This window comes from Belonocnema kinseyi, chromosome 1 (assembly GCF_010883055.1).
Source record: "Belonocnema kinseyi isolate 2016_QV_RU_SX_M_011 chromosome 1, B_treatae_v1, whole genome shotgun sequence".
Taxonomy (NCBI): Eukaryota; Metazoa; Arthropoda; class Insecta; order Hymenoptera; family Cynipidae; genus Belonocnema; species Belonocnema kinseyi.
This window is the reverse complement of record NC_046657.1, coordinates 82,391,123-82,404,998: the sequence shown is the minus strand read 5'-3', so window position 1 is coordinate 82,404,998 and position 13,876 is coordinate 82,391,123.

Genomic DNA, 13,876 nt, shown 5'->3' with positions numbered 1-13,876 from the left:
GATGGGAACGCACATCTGTGAACGCTCACAGAAATAATGTTGACAAACCCCAATCGCCGCATATCTCTAATTCCTCCTGTGTGATTTCTCATAAAAATAATTTCAGTTTCACCCCTACCCTTTTTACATTCGACTAACAAGGTAACCGATATTAAGTATCAAACATTAGCATTAAACCTTAATATTAATAGTAAAAAGATGTTTTAGGTTGATCTGAAATACTTTTTTCCATCCGATTCAGAATTAATTCATACTTTTTTATTTTCATCAATAAAATATTATTGCATTAAGGCAATGTAACGAGTATAACAGCTGATAAAGTCAGCCCTAAGATCAATATTTTTTCACCCATATTAAAAAATAAAAGTTTAAATAACGCGGAAATTTTTTTCGGCAAATGTTAATAAATATTAAAGGATCGTTTGTGGCCCTGCAAAGAGTTGGAGGAAGAAAAAAGTTTATTTATGAAAATAATGATTATCGACGAATGCATTTAGGTTTTACAGCCGAAGTTTGACTTCTAACTTTCTCACTCGGTAATCATGCAATCTGTTTTACCCACAGACCCGTAGAAGTTCGGAATTGTCTACTCGCTGCGCTAGATCCGCTTTGACTAATTGATACGTATGTCAGACCAAATATGTTTATTTGCATTTTAAATGCAAAAATTAGTTTTTGCGTTATTTTTGCATAATGTTTGTGAGCGATTTTTGTTGTTTTGCCTCACTTTGATGAACATAAACCTCACAACTAGCCCATTGACAACATTATCAATTGCTTGCAGGGTTTTACAGCACTGGCGGTATTTCTCCAAAATAGTAATTAAAAAAAAACGTTTTCACTATTCTAATTATCTACGACCAGAGACACATTCTTGCATGCCTTCTATTTAGCGGGCCAAATTTTTAACACGATATCTCATTCCGCGTGGACGTAAGTTGGGGAAAAAAGTACCGATCTAACTTCCACTGGTATTTTCTTCGCAAAAGCTTTTTCTCAAAATTTCCACCGGAACAAAGCAGATACATGGACTTTATTACCTCCTCTTTCATTTCACAAACTTTCAGAGCGATACCTCATTTCGTTTAGACGTAAGTTGGGAAAGAAGAATTGAGGACTAGGTTTGGCCACGTGACCCTCTCGTCACATGGTCTTAACGTTGACCATCAATTTACGGTGAATTTCCATAAACTTTGGACTATTTTTCAAAAATTTCCATGAATCTTTAAACTCCTCAAGCCTTTAACCTCATAAATAGGTTTTATTTTATCTTAAACACTTTTACAAAATAATCTGAATAATAATTTTCTGTTGAATAGAAATGCTTGATAATCATAATTTTATTTAGGTACTTGCACTACAGAAATATTACACAATAATAATAATTATTATTATATATAAACTGCATCCGACTTCATTAGAAGTACTCGCATCTGCCTGGATGCTTGGCCAGGGGAGAGGAAAAGTGTAGAAAACTATCTTCATGAATACAGTCGATTTACTGACGGTCAAGTTTGAATTGAAACATTCCTTTTAAACAAGTGTTTATGCTAATCCTCGGCGTCAAACCTCCAGCTCGACATTAGTTAAACGCAGTGAATACTCGACTTAGGCGTAAATCAGGCCTTACCAGCGAAAATCAATGTACTCAAAATCCAGATAGTGCATTTCCACCACCATCTCACTGTATAGGCCTAGTGCCCTCACAAAAGATCACCCATATGAGCGCTAGCCCTGCTCGAATTGGCTTAACGTAAGCGCCTCCCTCAAGTTGAGATTCACCACACAGCAAATGTCGCCGGTTATAACTGGAGTGTTTCTGTTGTTTATCCTAAGTGCGGATGGTACAACTGCACATGGAACTGCCAGAAGTGGTCAAGCTTACATGCCACAACAATACCACCTTTATAGTACAACATAAAGTGCAAGCCAGCAAAATAAATATAATCGATTCGAGCAACTTTATCTTGGATTTCTTTTTCAGTAGGAAATACATTACCACCATAAGTAGGGTGCATATCGTAAACCTTACCATCCTCACTTTGCTTCACTTCATAGTCTTTGACCCGATAAGTAATAAACCATGTTGTTAGGTCGGGATCGTGACTTTTTGGATTATCTTGAACATAAAATAAAGTTTTACAATTTTAAAAAGATAAAAAATCAACCATTTAAAGTTTTATACAAAGCTCTCTGTTGCAATTCATGTAAGATTAGTACAAGAAGAGAAAACATTATACTTCTAACAGATTAGTATATAAAAAGAAATGACCTAGTTTTACTTCATACAAATTCTATGTCGCAAATGCTATATCACCGAAAGATTCTATGGTTTTGTTTATAAATTCCGATATGGGGTCTGATTATGCGTCATTTATGTGCGGTTGCTCTTTTGCGTTGGTAGAATAAAGGTCACTAAATAAAGATCTATTTGAAACCGTATTTTATTTGTTGAATTATTTCATTATTAGCCCTAACTCTAAGTCTCTCAATTCATTCGGAAATCTTTCTGAATTATTCTGAATTATTCCGAAATCTGTATACGAACCAATCCGAAAATAATGTTTATTTCGTTCGATCAAAACCGGTTGAAAATTAATCCGACTCACACCAACCGAAATTCGGTTTGATCCGAACTAGTCCAAGCCAAATTTTCAATCCGAATAAATACAAATCAATCCAATCTCAGATTGATACATACTGAATTTTCAACCTGAATGAATCCTAGTTCGGATTGAATTGGATTCATTTAGGTTGAAAATCGGTATAGATCAATTTGAATGCGAATTCATTCGGATTGCAAATTTGTTTCTGATTGATTCGAATTGGTAGTTCGGATTGAATCAGATTGAGCCGGTTTAACTTTTAACCGATTTCGATAAACAGAAATTAAGAAATTTTTTTAAATTGATTTAGATAGATTCGGATTGTTTCAAGCACAGATTTCAGCATGATTCGGATTGTTTCGGAATGATTCGGAATGAATTCCTATTCAAAACATTCGCTAGGGTGGATCAGTGACATTGTTACTCAAAGTACCAGTGACGCCAAATTATAGATTTAACCAGTGATATAGCGCTCTATGCAGACAATTCGTCTCATACTCGCGTCTCGCTGGTCGGGTGTTTGCATTTCTCAAGTGAAAACAAACTTTATTGCTTATTAGTATTTGTGTTATCAAAATTTTGGGCCTGTCTGCAATAAATATGATTTATAATACCTTACACTTAAAACTGGGAATGCCCTTGGTCAATTGGGTTTAACTTTGAGCGGCGCTTTCAACAATAAAACAAATGTTGACTTTCAATTTGACCCTGAACTTGAACTTCAAAGTCATTTTAAGGTCAAATTTGTGTTTTTAAATGATAAGCCATATTTTTACCTTATTTTAGGTTTAAATATGTACTCAGGTTATAGCTCAGGTGTGACTTTTAATTCACCTAACTTATGATCTCAGTACCTATTTAAACGTAAAATTTCCCACTCTTTCGATTGTCGATGTCCAAAATAAGGGTTCCTATTTAAAAACGCAAAGTTGACCTTGAAATTACCTTGAGGTCATGTTCAAGCTCAAATTGAAGGTCACCATTGATATAATATAACCAGTATATAACATCCTTTTATATTGTAGCCCCGTCCTTATTTATTGTTGTAAAAGAAGCGTAAATTACTTTAAAGATAATTTTGTAAAGGTTAGCACAAAAGTGATAAATGATGAGTGTTATACCTAAGGGACCATACTCAATTGATTCCAGGTTAAAAATTCTACAGTTTTAAACTTCTGTTGCTTAAATATTAATGGTCAGAGAGAATGAAAAACTGGATAGGGAAACATAAGGGGACATCTAAATTGAAGTTTGGCTGTAACCCTGATATAATATTCTTGTTATTGATTTATTTTCCTTGTATTTCTATTTCTTTCTTTTTCAGTTTCCTGCTCCTGAAGATATTCTTTTTGGTTATGCATTTAATTATTGTTTGAAAATTCAGCAATTTTGTTGAAAAATCAACATTTTGGTTGAAAATTGAACTGCTTTGTTGAAAACTCACTTTTTGTATAAAATTTATGTTTTGGTATTGAACAGTCAACTGAAATATTTTATAATTGAAAATTTAAGTAGTTTCTGGAAAATTTGTCATTTTAAATTAAAAATTAGTCTATTTTAATAGAAATTGCATCTCTCTTGTATAAAAATGCAAGTTATTGGGTTTAATTTCAACAATTTTGAGAAAAAGTCATCGCTTTTGGTTGAAAATTCAAATGTTTCTTGAAAAGTTTTCTTTTTAATTTGAAAAATTCATCTATTTTAGTTGGAATTGCATCTTTCATTTTGATGTTGAAAAATCAAAGTGAAATATTTAAAAAAATGGAAAATCAACTACTTTTTTGACAATTTGTCCTTTTAGTCTGAAAATTTATCTTTTTCATGCAAAAACACAAGTTTTTGTTGAAAATTAATTTTTTTTGCTAAAGATGTATATTTCTTGGTTGAAATACCAACTATTATACTTTTTTGTCGAAAAGTGAAAAATTGGCCAAAGAAAAATCAGGGAAATTTGAAAATTAAGTTTTCGCCCTGCAAAGCACGATCCCTAACCAGCTCATGGACGAAAACCCGTACGACCAGACGACTGCTGGTGCTGAGTAACCAGTGAACCTCACTGATTAAACCAGTGACGTAATTCAACTAAGTTAACCAGTGAAATCTCAAGGATTGGCAGATACCTTTATCAGGCTGTTTCAATCAGTAAGATTTAACTTGAAATCAGGGATATTTCACTAGTTCATTTTGGGAGGGAAGGTACCGACTTTTAAAAACTAAATTGGTCGACAATATTTTGATCAGTCTGTCATATACTTTTGTGTGGGGTGCCGGTTAAGATGGTTTTTTGAGTATTTTGATTATTTAAAAATGCTCGAGTGCTTTGCAATTTTGATGATTGTCTTTCAGTGGGCCGTCTTCGCCAGCTATACCTAAAATATCTGGAATAAATTTTAGTAAAAATAGTGAGATTGACGGTGGAAACAATTCAAGAAATTGCACGAAATGCTTCAATTTTTTTATGTTCTTAGCGTCCGGTCGGTAAACTAATCCGCCAGTTTGTGCTCCAATCAGGATGACTGGCATTAATATTATTTTTATTTTGTTGAAGGTTATAAATAAATAATGAGTTTTATTAAAGAAATTCATAAAAGGAAATGAAAGAATATGTAGTACAGTGAAGATTTTATACTTCAAGGTAAGTGTGTGCAAAATAATAAGTGTCGAAACCATGGGATGTAAGTGTATAGCTCCTGGTTCCTTGAAACTTAGGCTATGACAATAATAAAGAAAATGATCACTCTTCAAATGTTCTTTCATTCTAAAATATTCTATTTTTAAGGATGCTGGATAAACGACTTTAAAAATGGCCGACTTGCTCTGAAATTGATCTAAGTTTAAACCCCTAATTTTTTTGGCTCTGGAAAATTTGTATATATCTTTTTAATTTTTATTCAGATAAAATTATATTACACTTATGTGTACTGTAGTGGTCTCGTAGTTGATACAACTTTGTAAATTGTTGATAAGAAAAAGTTTCATCCGAAAGTACAGTGAAACCCTTCAATAGCCCTTCCGAGAATTGATGCTGTGCCGCAGGTAAGTGTATCAGGAGCCACGCGGGATGCGCGGAGTATGCGGTTGTCACTCAGGCGTGAAATAACAAAAGCGGAGCGGACTATAATGAGTTAGTCCCCACCGACCGTCAGACAAAAAATCAACGCTATAGTAGAGTTTCACTGTGTATGATAAATTTTGAGGAAGCAGACGGAAATTTAGAAATTGATAGTTGATAGGAGAAGCCGCTTTATAAAGCCGCTTTATAAAAAATCGGAGGAAAGACGCAACAGTCTTCCTTGTTTATGATAAAAATTGTTATGAAATGTTATGATAAGTAATTTTCCTGGAAAATCGTAGAAAATAAAATTAAAAAAATTTAAGCAAATTCTGGAGAAATTTTCTGGTAATATTAAGAATTTAAAAATTATTTTGGAAAATTGCGGTAATATTGAGAGTTTAAACCTTATTTTTGAGAATTCCGACAATGTTAAGAATTAAAAAAAAAAATATTTTTGAAAGATTTAGATAATAGAGAGGAAAAAATAAGAGAATTTGATTATTATTTTCGAAAATCACGGATTTTTGAGATCCTTTCGGAATTGAAAGTGAAGATCCCTCAATTTGAAGAAGTTTCCTGTTTTCTTGTATGTTATTTTATTTACAGGTTATTTATATTTTTTTATATTTTATTTCATGGCACGAGTGAACTTTTAGGAAGCTGAAACAATTGATTTTTAAGAAATGGTTTTTTTTTTTTTAATAATAAAAGATTTTTACGAGCTTAAAGAAAAGAATTTTTTTCTCGGGGTTTTTACGCAATCATCGATATATCGGGATAGGTTATGTGAACCGTCGAAAGATCTCGTGACATATTGCATTTTTTCGGACATTCCTCCAGTTTTTCATAGATAACGTACTCACACACGACGGAGAGCAATGGATTATTACGACTCATGGGAGGGTGAAGCAAGTGGAGAGGCAAATCGGGAAGACCCCAATTTATGGGAAAGCACAGCTGGTAGCGAAACATCGGATACGGTAGGGCCTACGTCCGAAAGGTCGGTCGAGGGACATGATAGACAATCTGTCGGCAATTTTGGCGCAGTGAAGGCGCAGTTACTTGGCTGGGAAAATGACCTAACTAGGGAGGTCTTGCGGGTAATTTTAAGGAAACTTAATTTAAACACGAATGAAGTAGATAAGGTCCTGCGCGAGCGTATGGGGCGGTAATTTGCGCATCAGGCCGGTAACCAGGCGGTACCCTGGTACCCAGAGTTGAGGTCCCAGCAGAGCAGGTAGCATCGAACGAAGGGACCACCTACCATGCGCACTGACATTGGCAAGGGATGGGTGGGACCAGGCTTTATGGGGTGCGTTATTACCAACCTACACCCCCGTTCACAGCAGTGACATGTGGAGGGGGTGAGGGGGCCATGATGCCATCTACTACGGCAACGGCACTTGTGAGTGAGAGTATGGGAGCCAACGTTGTAGGAGACACCCGTTTAAAAAATGTTGACACTAGGCCTCGCGGAATTAAGACTAGGGCCAGTTGGACGGACGAGCGCCAAGATACGCCCTCAAAATTAGGCAACATGATTTCCGGAGGCAGCGCGATACCGCGGCAAAAGCAGGGAGCAATTAGGAGTTCTGAGGGCCACAGTAGGGCTCAGGGATTACGAACACGAAACCGGGAGAACCAAGCTTCGGTTCCTCGACCGACCTTTCCGACGTAACCCCTACCGTATCCGGCGTTTCGCATACCAGCTGTGCTTTCCCTTACATCGAGGTCTTTCCGATTTGCCTCTCCACTTGCTTCCCCTCCCATGAGTCGTAATAATCCATTAATCTCCGTCGTGTGTGAGTCCGTTATCTATGAAAAACTGGAGAAACGTCCGAAAAAAATGCAATATGTCACGAGATCTTTTGGCGGTTCACATAACCTATCCCGATATATCGATGATTACGTCAAAACCCCGAGAAAAAATTCTTTTCTTTGACCTCGTAAAAATCTTTTATTATTCTATATAAAAAACGATTTCTCAAAAATCTATTGTTTCAGCTTCCTAAAAGTTCACTCCTGCCATGAAATAAAAAACAAAAAAATAGAAATAACCTGTAAATAAAAAAACATACAAGAAAACAGGAAACTTCTTTTTCTAATTCAGGGATCTTCACTTTTAATTCCGAAAGGATCTTAAAAATCCGTGATTTTCGAAAAATTTCGAAAATACTAATCAAATTCTCTTATTTTTTTCCTCTCTGTTGTGGGAATCCTCAACAATATTTTTTCAATTCTTAACATTGTCGGAATTACACTGTTTCCCGTCGGGCCTTGCCAACTTGCTGCGAAGCCTCCGTTGATTGGTTGGTGTCAACAGACGAGCTCCAATGGGGTCTTCCGCTAATGCGCGACTTCCGCGGTAGAATCCGTCCAGCCGATTGGTTCTGACTCACGGACCACTGGGGTTGTTATTGGCTGTGCGCATGCCGCTTTTAATATGGCTACCATGGCCTGTGTCTGGTCGCCTAGCCACCTTGCTAACCCGTACCGGCCTCCCCTCTCATGCCAGCGCATTTTCGCTCGTACACATGGTGTTGCGGGGTTGGTTGTGTCTGCTACGGTGGTCCATCCGGAGCTTCCACTCGCCGGTGGTCGTTGAACTAACGCCTCGTGCTACTCGTACCTGGACTCTGATTTCGGTAAGCCACCCCTGGTGTCCTAGCGAATAAGGCTTTTCAGATGAAGGCTTTCGTTACCCCTGCGATTAGGAAGTAAGGATCCTCCTCGGGAGGACAGGGGGCTTACTATGCGAGTCTTTACGACTGCGTGAATTGGTAATACCCCTAAAGTCCTTGCTCTAATCGATAGGGGTGCATACCGAAAAGTCCTTCCAGATATTGGTTTGGTCATCACAGAGAGGTATCAAGCGACCCTGCATATGACACCGAACCAGGCAGTTATGACTGCAGATTGTACGGTCAGCCAAGTCCAAGCCACGTGTTATCTCCCAATTGTGATGGATCATATTTCGCGAATGATGAAGATCCATATGGTCCCAAGCATGGATGAATAAGTATTCTTGGGTATGGAATTCATCCATACATTCGGAATCGTACACGATGGGAGGAAGTGAATTTGGTATGTACCGGAATACCCGGAATTAGTCCACCGCTATACCGAGGAAGGTACTGAGTTGGAAGTGGAGAGGGGGGATGAAAATCCGGCAACATCAGACCAGTGTTGCGGCCTCAGAGGTTAGGAATCGGCCGAAAGGCCGATTGGTTCGATGGGCACTTGATCTCTACTTGACGATTTTGAGGTTGTACACCGGAAAGGAACTTCGCACCAAGTGCCTGACGCCCATTTTCGCATGTACGAGGAGGAAGTAGCAATCCCCATAGCTGCCATGGAGCCAGTGGTGAACGAGTGGTATCGCAAGTGACTGCGCGAGATGGAAGGGGCGCCTAGAAAATTCCAAGGGTGGAAGATAGTGGATAGAATGCTTTATTGATACCGTCCGAATCCGTTGATTGATTCGGTTATCGAGGACCTGGAGGCTTGGAAGTTGGTAGTACCAACTGAGAGAAGGTAGGAAGTCTTCGACGAGGTACACAACGAACCACAAGCTGCACATCTGGGAATAGACAAGACATACCGGAGAGCCTCGATTCAATATTACTGGCCAGGCATGTATCGGGGCATTTATTTATGGGTGCGAGCGTGCGACACATGTCAGCGAATCAAGGCTGATCAAAGGCCTGCAGCAGTTCTAATGGTCTTTAGAGAGCTCCAACAGCCTTGGACGTAGTGGCTACGGACGTAATGGGTCTCTGGCCAAAGGCAGCATTAGGCTTCGAGTATCTAGTGGTATTCGATGACCTTTACAGTAAGTGGGTAGAATTATCTCCTTGAAATCCGGCACTCGTTTACTCCGGTCTACCATCCGCAGGCGGACTCTGTGGAGCGAGTTAATCAAATTCTCGAAATAATGATCTCAGCGTATGTCGCTCAAGACCATCGGCAAGTGGAAGTGTACCTTTAAGATTTTCGGTTCGCATATAATACAGCCGTACATAGCACCACGGATGTTAGCCCGGCTTAAATGAATTTAGGTAGGGAACCGAAGCCGTACAATAGTGTACGTCGAAGAGTCGAAAAACCAACCAAAATGCCTCCGCCAGACCATGAGGAATGGAGGCAAAGAATGATTAAATTAAACAAGCTTCAGGATCTAGTTTCCTTGCACCAAAAGAATGCGTTCACCCATTAAAATGTAAATTACGATAAAAGGCGGCGACACGCGGTATTTAAAGTAGGAGATACTGTCATTCGGAAACAACTGGTGACATTCTTAGCCGAAAAGGGGGTAACGAGAGGATTTGGGGTAAGAAGCAAGGACCATACGTCGTGGTACGCGTTTTAGGACATTCAGTATATGAATTAGGGACGGAACCGGCGCCTAAAGAGCGAGGCAAGGAGGCCACGGTTCACCGGCAGAAACCGGCGCACGTAGGAGAGCCACGGTGAGGGGAATCCGTCGGCAGGATCATGTAGCCTCAACCGCCACAAGAAAGGGCGGGACTGAGCTAACGAGATTTGGAGTCCAGCAGGGAGAGCCCTGGACACCTAGCGCGACGGGACAAAACAAGCGACAGGAAGCGCACCCGCCCACCAAAGCACGTCCGAGGGTGGGACCGCCGTCAGAAGATCAGGCAGGATGTGATCGCGGACGGAATAGCGGAAGCCCGACGTGGCCGCGAAGAGGCCGAAAGGAGGCGGGTTGAAGAGGATTCCCGCAAGACCCGCTGTGAGGAAGACGCCAAGCTCCTGCGGGAAGAAAACGAGCATAGGCGTCTGGAGGGCTTCTGACGAAGCCGAAGAAGGGAGCCGGAGGAGGTGCAGAGGGCACTTAGACCCATCAAGGACATGGGAATGTTCCCAACGAGGCCATTTATCCTGACGGCAAACTCTAGGCCGGTAAGTGGTGGAGGCCACGGGTCTGTAGCTCGCGGCAACCTGGGAGGGTCTGCACTAAGTGTGGGGACACATCCTCAATTAATAATTAAAGCCGATGCCCTGAAAATTGTTTCTCTTTTTTACCGAGACTTAGGGTAAACTTGGTAGATAACTAGAAACGATTCTTGGGGGGGGGGGGGTCCGAAATAGAGAAGCACGGGTGATCCCCCTTTCAGTGTGGAGCTTGAGTTAATATTAATAAAATGACGCCCGAAATCTAAGCAATAGGAAGGCTAGTCATTTCGCAAAGAACGGGAGAGTACCGATTAGTCGAAATAAAAGTAAAGCGGGCAATCTAGCAATATGTAACATATAATAATAGCAAACCTTGAGTGTGAGTGATCGCGGTCGACGGGAAAGGCACTAGAAGAGGACCAGGATGACACATCTACGGCGACGACCTATCGAGATGCCGGAATCCTGAGACCCCACAGAATGACGTAAACACTAAACGCAGGAACTGACTGACAGTTGTAAACACGGAGCAGACAGCACCATAGCCGTTCACTAGAATCAATAGGTGGAAGGGCCGAATACGGACAGGACTGCGCATCCAGTTTGTGACGCTCACTCGAGGCAGCACCAACCGGTCAACAGAAAAACTGTGATCACACGCTAGGACACCAGGGGTGGCTTACCGAAACCAGAGTCAAGGTACGGGTAACACAAGGCGTTAGTTCAGCGATCACCGGCGACTGGCAGCAACGGATGGACCACCGTAGCAGACACAATCACCCCTGCAACATCATGTGAACGAGGGACCACGCGCTGGCATTAGAGGGAGGCCGGTGCGCGTGGGCGACGTGGCTAGGCCATCAGATACAAGCCATGTTAGCCATATTAAAAGCGACCTGCGCTCAGCTAATAGCAACTCCAGTGGTCCGTAGGTCAGAACCAATCGGCTGGGCGGATTCTATCGCGGAAGGCTTGCATTGGCGGAAGGCCCTATTAGAACTCGTCCGTTGACACCAACCAATCAACAGAGGACCGGTAGTAACGAGTGGACTCGAGAATTGTCAAATGAAAGCCCAATAAAAAGACTTCGGTCCGCGATTGATTGGATGATTGTCGCAAGTGTTTCGTCGAGACAGTGAAGAACCAGTGGATACCCCCGCGAGTCTCAAAATTTGGAGAGACGTTCCGCTCAAAGGCCAACAGTGATAAGTTGGGTCGAACTAATCTTTCCGAACGATCTGGAAGAGGAATTGCCTGGTAAAGTGGAGGTCGGAGAACTTGGCGTCGGTGTCTCCGGTGCCTTTCTCACACAGTGCGCAGGTTCCTGGAATCGGTTCTCTCTCCGCGTCTCTTCGCGATCCTGTAGGTTTCTTTTATAGGCGCTGTAAAATTGATTTTGTTCATCTCAGACGATAGAATTCGGTTAGTGTGAATGACGCTAATTTTGTTTATCTGAAATAGTAGAATTCGGTTAACGTGAAAGTGACATTGATTTTCTAATTTTCCGGTAACATTAAGAATTGCTGAAATAGTAGATTTCGCTTAACGTAAAAGTGACTTTGATTTTGTAATTTTCCGGTAATATTAAAAATTTCTAAAATAGTAAAATTTATCAATGCAAATTTGACTTTGATCTGGTTACCTTAATAAATAATTGAATTTTTATATTACGAAGGTCTTGAACGCTAAGGAAGAAATTTTCTCTCTTGCCCACGAGAGCTACCCCCTTCCCCCTTTTGTGAATCATGTGAGATTAGAGCTAACGTTCCTGCTAGGCGACGTTAGGACATCGTGGTCGAGGTTCCGATAGAGAGGACCCTATATGCACCAAATACAAACTAAAAAGGAACTTCGAGGGTTGTTCGTGGGCTAGAAGTGCGTGAGCTACGAACTCGGTCCATTCAGGTGTGACAGGCAGGTAATTAGCAGGCTTCTTGTAACTAGGTTTCTCACCTGGGCCATCTTCGGCCAGCTCACGTATAGCGATAGGCACACGAAATTTGGGAAAATTAGTTACAATATATGTGACCGTCTGCGAAAAAGGGACCCTACGCGCCAAAGCTGAATTTTACAGTACGGGCGATCGTAGCCGAGTCAGCAATCAGGCATTTTAGTAGTGGGGGAGGGGTCAACAAAAAGCACCACCACCACTTACCACTACATCTTTGGTCGCAAGTCAGTGGAGCTCACGGCCACAGCGAATAACAGCCGTAGTAGTCAGTAGTGGGGCTGGATTTTGTAAGCCTCTCGTTCGGTCTCCGACTACGTTTATCATGCCTATGTTTGCAGCTTAATAACAAAAAAAGTAGTCAACTTAGTAAATTTCTGATTTTTTAAATGAAAGATCAACTCAGCAACTATCGATTGGTGTAAAAACCTAAAAATCGATTTTTGGCGCGTAAGGTCCCTTTCTTCGCGGACGGTCACATATCTGGCCGCGCATTAACAGATGAGATTACATGAACTCCCATCTAATACATAGCTGCTGAAGACTGTTGACCTTTTCAGCACAAATATCTAAACCCAAGAAGGCTCTCTCGGTTCCAGTTCTGCCCCCTCTCCCAACTCTCCCTTGATAAATACCATTCGGTGGGATGGACGTTACAACTACAATATCCACTATATGACGAATTTCTACTTAACTTCTACATGCTTTAGACTCGTACAATAAACTTATAGCATAATGGTGGTGGTTGGGCATATAATATAAACAATGAATAATACAAACTGTAAAACAACCTCAGAAAGGAGTGGCACTTTAATTGGCAAAAGACATGCACACGGTAAATCCAAAATTCAAGTTTCAGGCGGCGAATGGAGACTGGCTGTTTGGAATGCTAGAGGGGTGAATGATCTCAAGGTAAAAGAATTGCGAGAAACTATGCACGTAACATAGAAAACAGAGTGTTAAAAGGCGTATTTGAAATATAGTCAGAAGTAGATAGTGAATCACATGGTAGGAAAAGAGTAGGTCTGATTTTGAATGAAAGAACGAAGCAGCATCTCGGAGCTCACGATTTCGTATCTCCTAGACCGCTGTGGGCTAGAATGAAAGTAGGAATCAGAAAATTACACAGGCCCACAAAAAAAACAAAAGTGTCTGTGCAATTGACCAGACCTATATATTCTTATGTATTTTTTGACGCTGAATCCGAATTTGCAATAAAAAAGTAGGGTCCAGCTACTTTTTTTATTTATCGAATTCTACGGGAAAAAATACATCGAAAACCATGTTTTGATTTTTTTTTACAAAAATTTCAACCCACCATACGGCGATGAAAAGGCAGAAAATCGCGAA